At 41.8% G+C, this 12,289-nt stretch overlaps 1 long non-coding RNA gene across 1 annotated transcript; it reads right to left on the bottom strand.

Moving 5' to 3' along the window:
- Positions 1 to 8,065: 8,065 nt before the first annotated feature.
- Positions 8,066 to 11,030, bottom strand: LOC138247296 (uncharacterized). Its single transcript, XR_011194418.1, has 3 exons — positions 10,958 to 11,030; positions 10,422 to 10,542; positions 8,066 to 9,914 (listed from the first exon to the last, which is right to left on the bottom strand). It is a non-coding gene; the product is annotated as an uncharacterized lncRNA (long non-coding RNA).
- Between the last annotated feature and the right edge of the window lie 1,259 nt (positions 11,031 to 12,289).

Below are 12,289 nucleotides of genomic sequence, written 5' to 3'. Positions count from 1 at the left end.
TTTCCTTCTTTTTATTATATAGTGTGAAAGTACCTATAAAAAGCTGTGTTCATTAAGTTTCTTGCTGACTCGGACTGTCCACAATGATTTCTGTAAATTGTGTTAAAGAAATAACTGATGATTCCTTTGAGGACTCCAAGATTGCAAGGCTGTGTTACGCGGTGCAGATGATGCAATTGGTCACTGCTGTAACTGCACTTACAGACGGGGCATGACAATGATTGCATTCCTTCCAAACTTAATGCTCGACAGTCCTTTGTCTCTTGTGCCATATTATGTGCGTCCCTTTGATGCCTTGTGAAGAACACTCTTTGTTTCCACAGTAACCACACGCACAATCTTGAGCCTGCTGGATGGTGGATGGTGACATCGGGGATGTCAGAAAGTCTATTGAGCTTTTAGGTTTGCTGTTTTATTTTTAAATGTAATTAGCTCACTCTGCTCATATTCGTTAACAAGTTCGCTGGCCCAAAGGCCTTTAATCTTGAAACAGTATGCTTGCTTAGTAAAAGCAAAGGTCACTTATATTTTAAAATCACTTAAGTACGGCATTGAACGGTTTTACTTAAACACGGCATGATTGTCCCTTACTTTTTCCAATGGGTTTGCTGCATCCATGTTAGAGCTAAAGTAGGGATGGCTGTACCGATGAACCTTCACCAAAATATGTAGTAACCTCGTTCTGAGACAAACTTTGTGTAGAAAGGCTGTTATTGAGTCAGCCAAGGTATCCCATAGCAGTGCTCCCTTCACCAGTAAGACAGTAACTGCTGGTGAATGGAACACCACCAAAAGATGACAAAGCTCATATAATGCCTATGGTGATAGACATTCTAAACATTAGAGCACCAGGAGAGTGCATTATAATGCAGCATAGGTAAGTTAATTACAACACACTCCCAGTCTTGCCAAAAAAGGAGTAAAGGATTACATCCAAAAAGTGATTGCCTAAGAGCATTCAATTTGGCCAAATGTGAGGCCGGGATTAAAAACCATTTTCGCTAGACCAGAGTGGTTTCTAATGGGAAGGATAAGTGGCTGCCCTTTCCAGGTCAATGCCACTTTGTTGTGGGCGCTGCCTGGGTTTAGAATACACTTTTTATTTCCAGCATTTTTAGGGGAAAGGGTATAGCCAACATTAGATGTCACTTATCCTAGTTCCATGGCTAAAACATACCAACTGGCAGTGCTTAAGGTGCAAAAGAATAGCTGCTGGGGACCAAAGATGTGATCAGAATCCAAGGAGCAGCATTATAGAATGTTTGGGTGCTAAATATCAATATCAAATTTGCATAGTCTTGATTCCATCTCATTCCTCTTTCATGTTTGATTTGCTCTGCATTCCGTCCATCATCTGTTCTTTTTGCATTCCTCTTTGCATCAGCAGAGACATTATTTTGCATTTGTTGCCCCAAGTAGGAAGGGTATGCCCAGACGTGGGTCCTGTGCTCACTGCACCACTGGATTCAAGCTAGCCTAGCTGATGAAGGGTGATACCCTGAAACCGGTCCTAGGATGCTTGTTTCTGGTCCAGGGAGGACCTGGCTTGGCAGTTCCGGCTGGACTGTTCCCAAGAGCAACAGGGTCAAGACTGATTTGCATATGGCTGGGTCCAAACTGGGGTGGCGTGATGAGCAAAAAAATGATGGATTAAACCCAGATCTTTGTGACTGGTGGTGAATGTTTGATTTGCTCTGCATTCCGTCCATCATCTGTTCTTTTTGCATTCCTCTTTGCATCAGCAGAGACATTATGGGGGTCATTCTGACCCTGGCGGTCCATGACCGCCATGGCGGAGGGTGGCGGTGCTTCCTTGGCGATTCTGACCGCGGCGGTAAAGCCGCGGTCAGAAAAGGGGAGATGGCGGTTTCCCGCCGGTTTCCCGCTGGCCCAGGGAATCCGCCATGGTGGCGCTGCTTGCAGCACCGCCATGGGGATTCCGACCGCCTTCCCGCCAGCCTGTTTCTGGCGGTGTCCACCGCCAGAACCAGGATGGCGGGAACGGGTGCCGTGGGGCCCCTGGGGGCCCCTGCACTGCCCATGCCACTGGCATGGGCAGTGCAGGGGCCCCCTAACAGGGCCCCACAAAGATTTTCACTGTCCCCTGCAACTCCGCCGGCTCCATTCCGAGCCGGCTTCATTGTTGAAGGGGCTTTCCCGCTGGGCCGGCCGGCGGTCTTCTGGCGGTCGCCCGCCGGCCCAGCGGGAAAGCCAGAATGGCCGCCGCGGTCTTTTGGCGGGAACCGCTTGGCGGGCGGCGACTGCCGACCGCCGCGGTCAGAATGACCGCCTATGTCAGTTCCCCTTTATCTCACTCTTTCAGGTCTGCTTCTTTCTTTGTCACTGTTTTTCAGCCTTTCTTTTCCACGTTCTTTCCCTCTTTTGTGATTTTCTTTCATTTGCTCTAGATTAAAGACTGATGAGGAAAAATAAGTACTAGTCCCCACAAATGAGTGCTGGCGGGCTCCCTCATGCAACCACCGGCTCCAATTAATCACTGCTGACTGGACCGGGTCCTGTATAGTTGGTGGTAACTGGACAGTATGTGTGGCAGCAACTGAAATTTACCATTGGTGTTTCAAAACCTAAAACTATTTCATTACATTTGGATACCAGAGTTGTTGATTTTCTAAACTTGTATTTCAAAAGTTGCAATAGCAAACTGTCAAGGCTTATTTCAATAAGATTAATCTCTGGCCAATATTCATCTTTGAAGATGACCTGATTATTTAAATCAGGTCATCTTCAAAGATGAATCTCGGCCAGAGATTAATTTTATTGAAATTTAGATGAAGGGGATTTAGAATGAAACCTCAAAGATGCACCAAGTAACTTGTTACCCTGCTCCCCCCAAAATGTCTTCCGATGCCTCTGCGCATGTGCAAAGTGTCTCCACGCTGTCAATGTGTCTTGTGAAGTGATTATGGAAAGTTGGTCACTGGATTTAACAAGCATTGGGGCATACTTATAAGTGGCTTGCGTAGCCGGTGTATCACTTTTTTTTACACACCAGTGGTGCAGGCTGCAGATCCATATCTACAAGCCCACGCAAAGCCACTTTGCAGGGCTTTTCATGGCTTTGTAGATATGGAGTAAGGTAAAGCAGTGCAAGCAGCTGCATTGCCTAGCGTCAAAGAGGCGTTCCATGGGCACTGTGGTGGGCGTTACAATGCAACACCAATAGATTTTGATGCATTCCTAGGCTTACAAGGATTTGTAAACCTGGGAATGCCTCAAAAGCCTACATTACCTACGGGAGGTGTAATAATAACTTTAGTTCTCCTTGTTCTGGGCTGTATCTCATAGATATGGTACATTCCTACCCTTTTCTTTTGCTACCCTGCATCAAAAAGTAGTAAATATTTTCCTTCCTGTCTTAGTTTCATGACGTTGGCATAATAGTTTTTCAATGTTCATTCATGAGGCACGCCCGGCCCGGCTATTTTATGAACACTGGAGCACAGACACACAGCTTAACACAAGAAAATCCTGCATTTGCCTAAATCTAATTATTCAAACCTTCTTAACTGATATGTAGTTTTAGAGTTGGGGGATTTTAACTTTGCGGGAAGGCCACGTTTAGTGCCTACTCGAGGGGGTGTTCCACGGTTGTTCGCCATGTTTGTTGACGTACTTGTGTTTCAATTTTCATTCAGGAGGCACGCCTGGCCCGGTTATTTTATGAACACCGGAGCACAGACACACAGTTTAGCTCAAGAAACTCCGGCATCTGCACAAATGTAATTGCTCAAACCTTTTTAACTGATAAGTAGTTTTAGTGTAGGGGGAATTTAACGTAGCTGGAAGGCCGTGTTTATTGCCTACTGATGGGGTGTTCCCTGGGTGTTTGCTATTTTTGTTGGCCTACTAGTGTTTCAGTTTTCTCATAGGAGGCAGGCCCGGCTATTTCATGAACACCGGAGTGCGGATGTGCCAAAGGCACACTTAAGGCAAGAGGGCCAGGGGCAAGTAACCCTGGCTCTCCCAGGTTAGTTTTGAGGACTTATACTAAGGAAAAGCTTATTAACATGAGACAAGAATCGGGTACAGTCTTTATTCGATCATTGAACATTGAGTCTCCTTCAAGTAAGTGTCCCCTTTGTAGTTTCAGTTTTCTTCCCTGGCACAGAGACATATTACATAAAACCTGTACTTCAGTGAAGGGTCAGGAATCTAATAACAGTAGCCAGATGAGGCAAGAATGGTTTATGCTTCTGGTAAATTGCAGATCTCTCCCTAAACATAAATGGGAGGTTTTTAGCCTATTCAAATATAATTCTCTGTATCTACTCTTTTTAACTGAAACCTGGTTGAAGGAAGATAGCTGGCCAGACATTGCAGTAGTCTTGCCTCAGGCTTTCGCAATTGCTAGATGTGACCGGTTGGGAAGGAAAGGCAGGGGTTGCTATTATATTTAAAGATTATATTCAGTGCAAATCCGATCCAGTCACCACTTCTTACCGGAAAATCCTATCTTTCTCATTAAAATGTTCACACATTTTTACCTTTTCAGGCATTTTAGTAAATCACCCTCTAGGACCTATAGCTACTTTTATTCAAGAGCTACCAGAAATTATAGTGGCATAAAGTTTTGAGACAGCTAATTTTACGCTGTTAGGTGATTTAAAAATTAATTTTGATGATGGTACAAATCCACAAATGGTGTAGTTAATAAATTACCTGAAGGCACTAAAATTCTCACAATCAGTGGCTCACTCCACATATAGTAAAGGACATCTCCTTGACTCTATATTTTCAAATGTGACAACTATGAAAGTGGCTTCGCCCCGACTGACCACTCTTTAATAAAGTTCTTTATTCCTAAGGCCCTAGCCACTAGTCCTGACAGAGCCTTGAGTAAATTGCTCAGACAATGGGGAAAACTGGATCTGAAAATTTGGCAGCAAAACCTGACCAAGCCTATTCCAAACTTTGAAGATGATATACTTTTCAACCTTTAAGGTTCGGATAGAGGAAACACTAAAAAACCTGGTCCCACTTAAATCAGGGAAGTGGAGAGGAAACAATGTTAGACCAGGCTGGTTTTCTACAGAATTCAGAGATTTAAAGAGACAATGCAAACAACTGGAGAGAGCATGGAGGTGTTTGTCTGATGAAGAAAATAAAGTATTCTATAAGAAAGAAGTGAAATATTACCACCATGCAATAAAAAAGAATAAGGTGGCTGATTTCACAACCAAGGTTAATCAGGCTAGCTTCCTAGCTAAAGAGTTTTACAAGATTGTCAACTCTTTTCTGAAAACCAATGTAATGGGTAAAGGTGGTTCTCCCTCGAAGGTTCGTTGTGAGTTGCTGGCTAAATTTCTTTCATGAGCAAAGTCAAAAAGATATATGACCCTTTGGCCATGACCAGGGATTTCCTAGAGGAAGCAGAGATTTGCAAGTCAGACAGTGATCCTAGGGCAACTCTTGCTTCATTCCTGCTGGAGAATAGCGCACATGTTGCAGATACAGCAGGACTAATAAAGTCCAGCTTCCCACTTGATCCTGCCCCAATGAATATCTTATTGTAGCATTATGAGGAATTTATCTCTGCCTTAACAACCATGTGCAACAAGTCGTTGAAATCCGTTCAGGTTCCAGAAGATTGAAGCAGGCAGTGATCTGCCCTCTATATATAAAACCCTCTCTGGACCAAGACAAACCAGAGAATTAGAGCCCTATCTCCTTGCTTGAAGGGATAAGAAAACCCTGGAGAAAATTCTTAATGTAGTGGTTTCAAGATTTTGGGAAACTAATAATCTGTTATACCATACTCAAACTGGCTTTCGGAAGGACTACAGCAAAGAGACTGCTCTTCTCTGGGCTACCAAGGTTAATAAAAGAACGCATGACCAAGGTGGATCCGCAGTGCTTATTTTGTTGGACTTAAGTGCTGCCTTTGATACTGTTTCTCATCCAGTCTTGATTGACAGTGTGGAAGCCATTGGTATCACAGATCTAGCCCTTAAGTGGTTAATGTTGTTTGTCATCAATAGGACCTTTCAGTTAAGTGAGGGACTTTTTCTATCAAATGTATATAAATTGGACTGTGGGGTTCCACAGGGCTCCTCCCTAAGCCCCACGCAGTTTAATATTTAAATGCTGCCCCTTGTGAATATCATATGCTCCTTTGGTTTCACAATGACCTCTTATGCGGACAACACACAGTTTATTGTTTCATTATCTCCAGAAACTCCTTTGATTGCAGGAAAACTGTCTAATATATGGAAAAGGTAGCCAATTGAATGGCAGTAAGCCATCTAAAACTGAATAGAGATAAGATTAAGTTGCTGGTGGTGGGTAACAACCCCGCACTTTGGGATCAATTTCCTGGCCCCCTTAGCCTGGGAGCGCCATATGTGCCCAAATCTGAAATAAAAAGGTGGGTGTTGTTCTAGATAAGGATCTATGTACGGTGGCTCAAGCTCAGGAAGTATTGGAGGTTTGTTTTGGGCTTTTACGAGATTTAAGAAAAGTAGTGAGATCGTTACCTCAGGACTGTAGGAGACTTGTTAACCAGGGTTTGATCTTGTCTCGGTTGGATTATGGCCATTCTGTGTTTGTGGTCAGTCCAGACTTTGTCATTAAAAAGCTGCAGATTTTTCAAAATGCTGCAGCCTGCTTACTTTCAGGAATTGCAAAGAGACAAATGGCCAGTCCGGTATTAGCCCAATTGCACTGGTTACCAATCAAAAGGAGAACAGAATTGAAGGCTATGTGTATTGTTCATAAATTGAAATACTCAGAAAGTACTCATTGTTGAAACATCTGATCACCCCTCACATGGCGAACAGAGAATTAAGATCTAATAATCTCTCCCCCTCCTTGAAGTACCAAGAATTAAGAGAGAAAGAGGAGGTTGCTGATACTTTGCATACAGGGAATCTTTACTCTGGAATGCCCTCCCTCTCTAGCAGAGACCGAAGAGCAATTTTCTGAATTTTAGAAAGTAATTAAAAATCCGTTTACCTAGGTTAAGTCTTTACAACAATTACAGAGGTTCTGTGCTTTTCTAGAGCACTGGGAAGCACAATATTGGGTAGCTGTTGTGCCTTATAAGAGTCTCATAACAACATAACATGACATAAGATAACATCTAGCAAGAACGGACTGCTGCATTTGTCTTGCTCTCTGAAAATGTTATTGGCCAGCTCATGATGCTTTTCCACCACAAGACATGGCTACCGCACTCATGTGATCCTGCCCATATTTGCTTTCCACTGTCTAAGATGTCTGTGATAAGAAGCACAGAAGCTGACTTTACCCAATGTGGAAGGCGGCATGATGATTGGCAGAACCACTCTATTGCTTCTTAACAGACCAATGACCTTTGCACTCCAATCTAATGATATTGTCCACCTCTTATGCCATGTTCTAATTAGTGTTGGCGTGATCAATATTCGTCTAACAGTTCATTTTATGAAACGTGAGGATTTAAAATCATTATTTAAGAATTTTAAAACTTTCCGCATTTGTTTTCACACCAAGGAGCACTTCTGTGGCATTTCACACTCTTGCCTCCCTTCACTTATTGACAGAATACCAACTGTGCCTTAGATGTTAATACGATGAGAAGGCTTAGCCATTTAATGTGCAAAACACGGCGGTTTTAAAATCACAAGTTGGCTGTGATTTAGAATATAATTCAATTTATATTGCAATGAAGAGAATATGGATAAAACTGTATTTGACAGATGGCACTATTTTGTTCATAACCTGAATTTATAATCCCTCTAATATCAATAGATACCTTTTCGAAAAAAGAACATACGGTATGCTAGTACATGTAATGGTTGGCATGGAAACGTTTTAAAATGTGGTGTGCACAGAACTTTTTTTGATTCTTTAGACAGAAGAGCAGGGAGCACAGTGGCTTGCTGATTATATATTTATGCAACGTTTTATGTCATTTTAGTGATTAGTTTGCTAGTCAAAAATAAATAAAATGTAGTACATTGAAAATAATGTTTTCCACTGTATGTGTTTTAAATCTGCATTATGTATATATATCTGTGGGAAGTGAATTTGGTTGCTACATTGTACAGCAGAAATGTTCCCTCTTTGCTGAACCCCCACATGAGTGGTACATATTGGGGCCAGGCTGGTCTTAGGACTTGGCCAGCAAGATTCGATGCCAGGTCAGACATGAACTGCAATGGCTTAAAGTGAAGGATCGGCACTTATTTAAATGCTTAATATATAAATGCTATCAAAAAGTTGTCCCCCTTTACAGCACTTGTCTGAAAAAACTATTGTTTTCACTTAAATCCAGAGGTTCTGCATCTATCCAGAGTGGGAGATCTTCAAACAAGGGTATGCTAAGGCCTTCCCCCATCCATCATTTTTTTAGAATTATTTTTATTGAGTTTTTCAACTGTTTAGTTTGACAACACATTACAAATGTGCGCCAACCCTCACCACATTCCTTTCTTTTGACACCCCTCTTAAATTCCAGAGACCATCATTGTGGTTCACAGTTCGTTGTCGCTCCACTCACACTGAAGCCCCATCATCGTCACTGTGCCCTGTATTAAATGTTGTGCATCTTTTCCCCTTGAGCTCCCTCTTGACAGCCTGATCACATTACGTTGTTGTGCTTTTTCTAGTGACCCTAGATTGTGTTGTATTTATGTGGGCAAACTCTGCACCTGTATACCGCCTATTCAGGAAGTGAGCAATAGTCCATCCCCCTTAGCCAATTTGAAATTGGGGGGGATTCCTAGGTTGCAAATGGCTCCCTATGTCTCCTTTGTCCATCAGTATGTCTGACAGAATATTGAGTAAGCAAATCTTGTGTGGACAGAATATTGTGTCAAAAACATTGAGGACCAAAATATCGAGAAGATAAGAAGGTAAGTGCAACAAGGTTAGGAGTAGATTTGCTATTCTTAACTTCACATCTACATACCTTGAAGATATAAATAACGTCAAAGTACAGATATGAATATTTAAGTATAGTTAAAATGTGCTTACCCATAGAATCTTACCTGATGTTCTTGACACAATATTTTGTTCACCCCATATTTTTTCTCCAATATTTTGTGCAAACATGAGCCAGAATGCAGCCAATCCCGACCAACAACATTTGTCCTCTGTTCCCCTCCCATCCTGGGAACACTCCCAATTAGGTTTGTGGTTCAACATGTATTAAGGTGCCTCTAGCCTAACTGCAGTAGAGGCAGTCGAGCTGCTGTCCCGCCCCGTTCTCCACGGATTGCAAAGGATGTAGTACTTTCAGTTTTAAACTGAATTAATTTTAAGCAGACCGGTATTACTAGGTTTCAAGCCTGCCATTTTGGCCTCCGTCTACTCTTCCTGTTTCAAGGGCCGCCAATCAAATTCTTACTGTTTCTGCAGTATGACTAACAGGTCTGGGACATTTAATACCAGAATTCTATATTGGGTGGATATGCACTTCCCTCTGATGGCAGTCACTGTGAGTCAGACATCTAACAGGCTATACTCCGGGAGCACCGATGTGCAGGCTTTGCATCTATCCAGTGCATGTTGAAGTTGTAGATAAAGGAAAAGCTGTAATCTATGTAGGTTATAATAGAACAACAAAAAGACGGTGGTTGATGCTTAAAAGTCTGCACATCCGTGATTAACATGAATGTCTGGTAAGTCCAAAATGTTGAGATTCTGTATTAAGGTGCCGGTCTGGTATGACACCCAACCACCCAGGTGTCCAGTGCACTGATCACAACGAAGTTATGAACTGTGCTGGAAAGCTTATTAAGGGAAAAATACCAAGGCACTCCAGAAGGTAGTCCAAGCAGTATAATTAAATAGTGAAGAAAGTCCAAAGTTCATACAAAGATTTTTCTTCCAATGAGTGATCTTTATTTCTGGTAAGTATACACAATACGCAAACAGCCAACACGTATTTTGTCCGAAGGACTTTTTCAAGGCTGTGAATCAAAGATCGAGAACCAGATGTAATGGTGCAAAAAAGGAAAAAAACATTGTAGTACAAAAAGCTCAAGAGTACATAGAGTATATACAAGGGATAAGGTAGAGATGTAGAGGGAAAAGAGAGATGGTAGGAAGAAAGGAATAAGGAGGAAAAGCGGATGGGTCAAATAAGTGGGTAGGAAAAAAAACGTCATGCAAGACTACAAAGCCCGACTTTGTGACAGAAAGATAAGATGTGTATACTGAGTGAACTAAAGACGGAAAAGGCAGAAAAGTGACCCAAAGGAAGCGTGGTTAGTGTATATACCAATACACAGGTATGACAAGGAGAATAGTGTGCTATGCTCCCGTGAATTAGCGTTTATCACTAGAGTAAAAGGTAAAAACGAAAAAGATAGTAATTATAGTTTGAAAAGGAAGAAGCAACATACTGAGATATACTGAGTGAATAAGAGTTCATATGTGGAAAGGCTGAGTTATCATAGAGTCCAACGATGACTTACGGCGTTCCAGGTATAGGAAATAACAAATGACTGTAGCGTGGTACTGAGAAAAGTGTCTTATGGCATCAAGTCGGTCATGACAAGGTTGGGGAGAGATGTGCTGTGATAAGCCCAATAGGAACTAAAAAATGACAAAAAAATTCACATTAATAGTGAAAGTACTGAAACAAATAATAAATAATAAATAAAAAGAGCGTATTTGGCCCAAACAACATTCAATTAGCGCGGAGCCAGCAGCGGAATTGAAAGGGGAGCAATATACGGAAAGTTGGACTCAAGAAACATAACAAAATGTTAAATGGTTGAACGAGGGTGTGTGTACTGTTAGCCCACAAAGCAAAGTTATTATAAAGGGGCCAAAATGCCGAAAACCATTAAGAAACCAATCCGAAATACGGAACGGAGTTGGAACCGTAGAGTGAAGCTCTGCGATTTCGTTAGCACGATGTAACAATAGAAACTAAGTGAGAGAGTGCGGTAAAGCAACAAAAACTCCTACTCAAAAGTTGGGAAAAAACAGGGGGTTACGAGCTTACCCGTGTCGCAACGTCGGTCCGAGTAGTCGGGCGTTCAAAGACGTATAGCAAGTAAAGGCTTGTAGGATGCCATTTAAAAGTGATGTGACATTGATACAGAGAAAGGGCAAAGTTAAGAAAGGGAGCCCCAGTAGGGCTGAAAACGCGGGTGCCATATTGGAAGGGTCGATAGAAGGTAATGTAAAAGCAGAGAGAAATGCCTAAAACAAGAATGTGAAAAATACCAGAATTACATTAGGATGCAGAAACATTGTGACAGACAAGAGATGAGAAGTGACAAAGATGTGGGGAAAGAGAGTAGAGAGAGACTAGTAAAAAGGTAGAACTAAAGTCCTAGTATGTGACAGTATTTGTCAAAATAATATTGAAGCAATTCAAATAAACACCACCGCATAAATCATCCATCATAATACAGTACTCATGTAGTAAGAGTCAGTGGGTTATGAACAGTGGCGAGGTTGATGGTCGTCCAATAGTTTAAGAGGTCACACACAGAAAAACACATAATAGGCATGATAAGAAGAAAAGGCATGATATGAACAAAAAGGGGGGGTGGTGAGTTGACCAAAAAAACAAAACATTATCAAACAAGTAGATAAATGAACAAAAGATACATGTTTACAGTTACCATATTAGAAATTGGAATACTATTGGTATAGCAGGATCTCATATGAAACAAAGATATGCACGATACGTATGAGTGGCGTAATCATACATGGGAAGAGGAACTAACAGTGTGCACAAAATTCATAAAAATACATGTAGGTCCTTCTCAATGTTAAGTCCTTTTTCCACAGCTCTAAGTTCGATGATCCAACTACTTTCTAAACGTCTGATGGACGCAGCCTTATTAACCCCCCAGGGAGGCTGCTTATTTTATCGATACCATGTGCAGTAATACCCAAAATGTCTCTTTGCCCATGGGTACTATTATAATGTGTTGCAAAGGGGTAGTTTACATTATTGGAGCGGATAGCCCTGATATGTTCTTGTATCTTTTCTTTGAGAGGCCTGATCGTGCTTCCCACATATATGAGACCACATATGCATATGATACAGTAAACAACAAAAGTAGTGTTACAATTGATGAAATGTTCGATCCCATGTACAAAATGTGTGTTGTATTGAAAGGAAAGTAGTTTATCCTTGACATAGCAGCAAATATTGCAGTGACCGCACTTGAAAGAGCCATGTGGTGGTTTGGGTAGCCACGTATCATTGATCACAGGTGGTAAAAAACTGTGACAAAGGTGGTCTCATAGTGTGTGACCTCTTCTGAATGTAATCCTAGGTTTGTCAGTTAGGCCCCCTTGTAAGGTGTTGTCAACTAGA

This window comes from Pleurodeles waltl, chromosome 7 (genome assembly GCF_031143425.1).
Source record: "Pleurodeles waltl isolate 20211129_DDA chromosome 7, aPleWal1.hap1.20221129, whole genome shotgun sequence".
Lineage (NCBI taxonomy): Eukaryota > Metazoa > Chordata > Amphibia > Caudata > Salamandridae > Pleurodeles > Pleurodeles waltl.
This window is presented reverse-complemented; position numbering and strand designations above follow the sequence as displayed.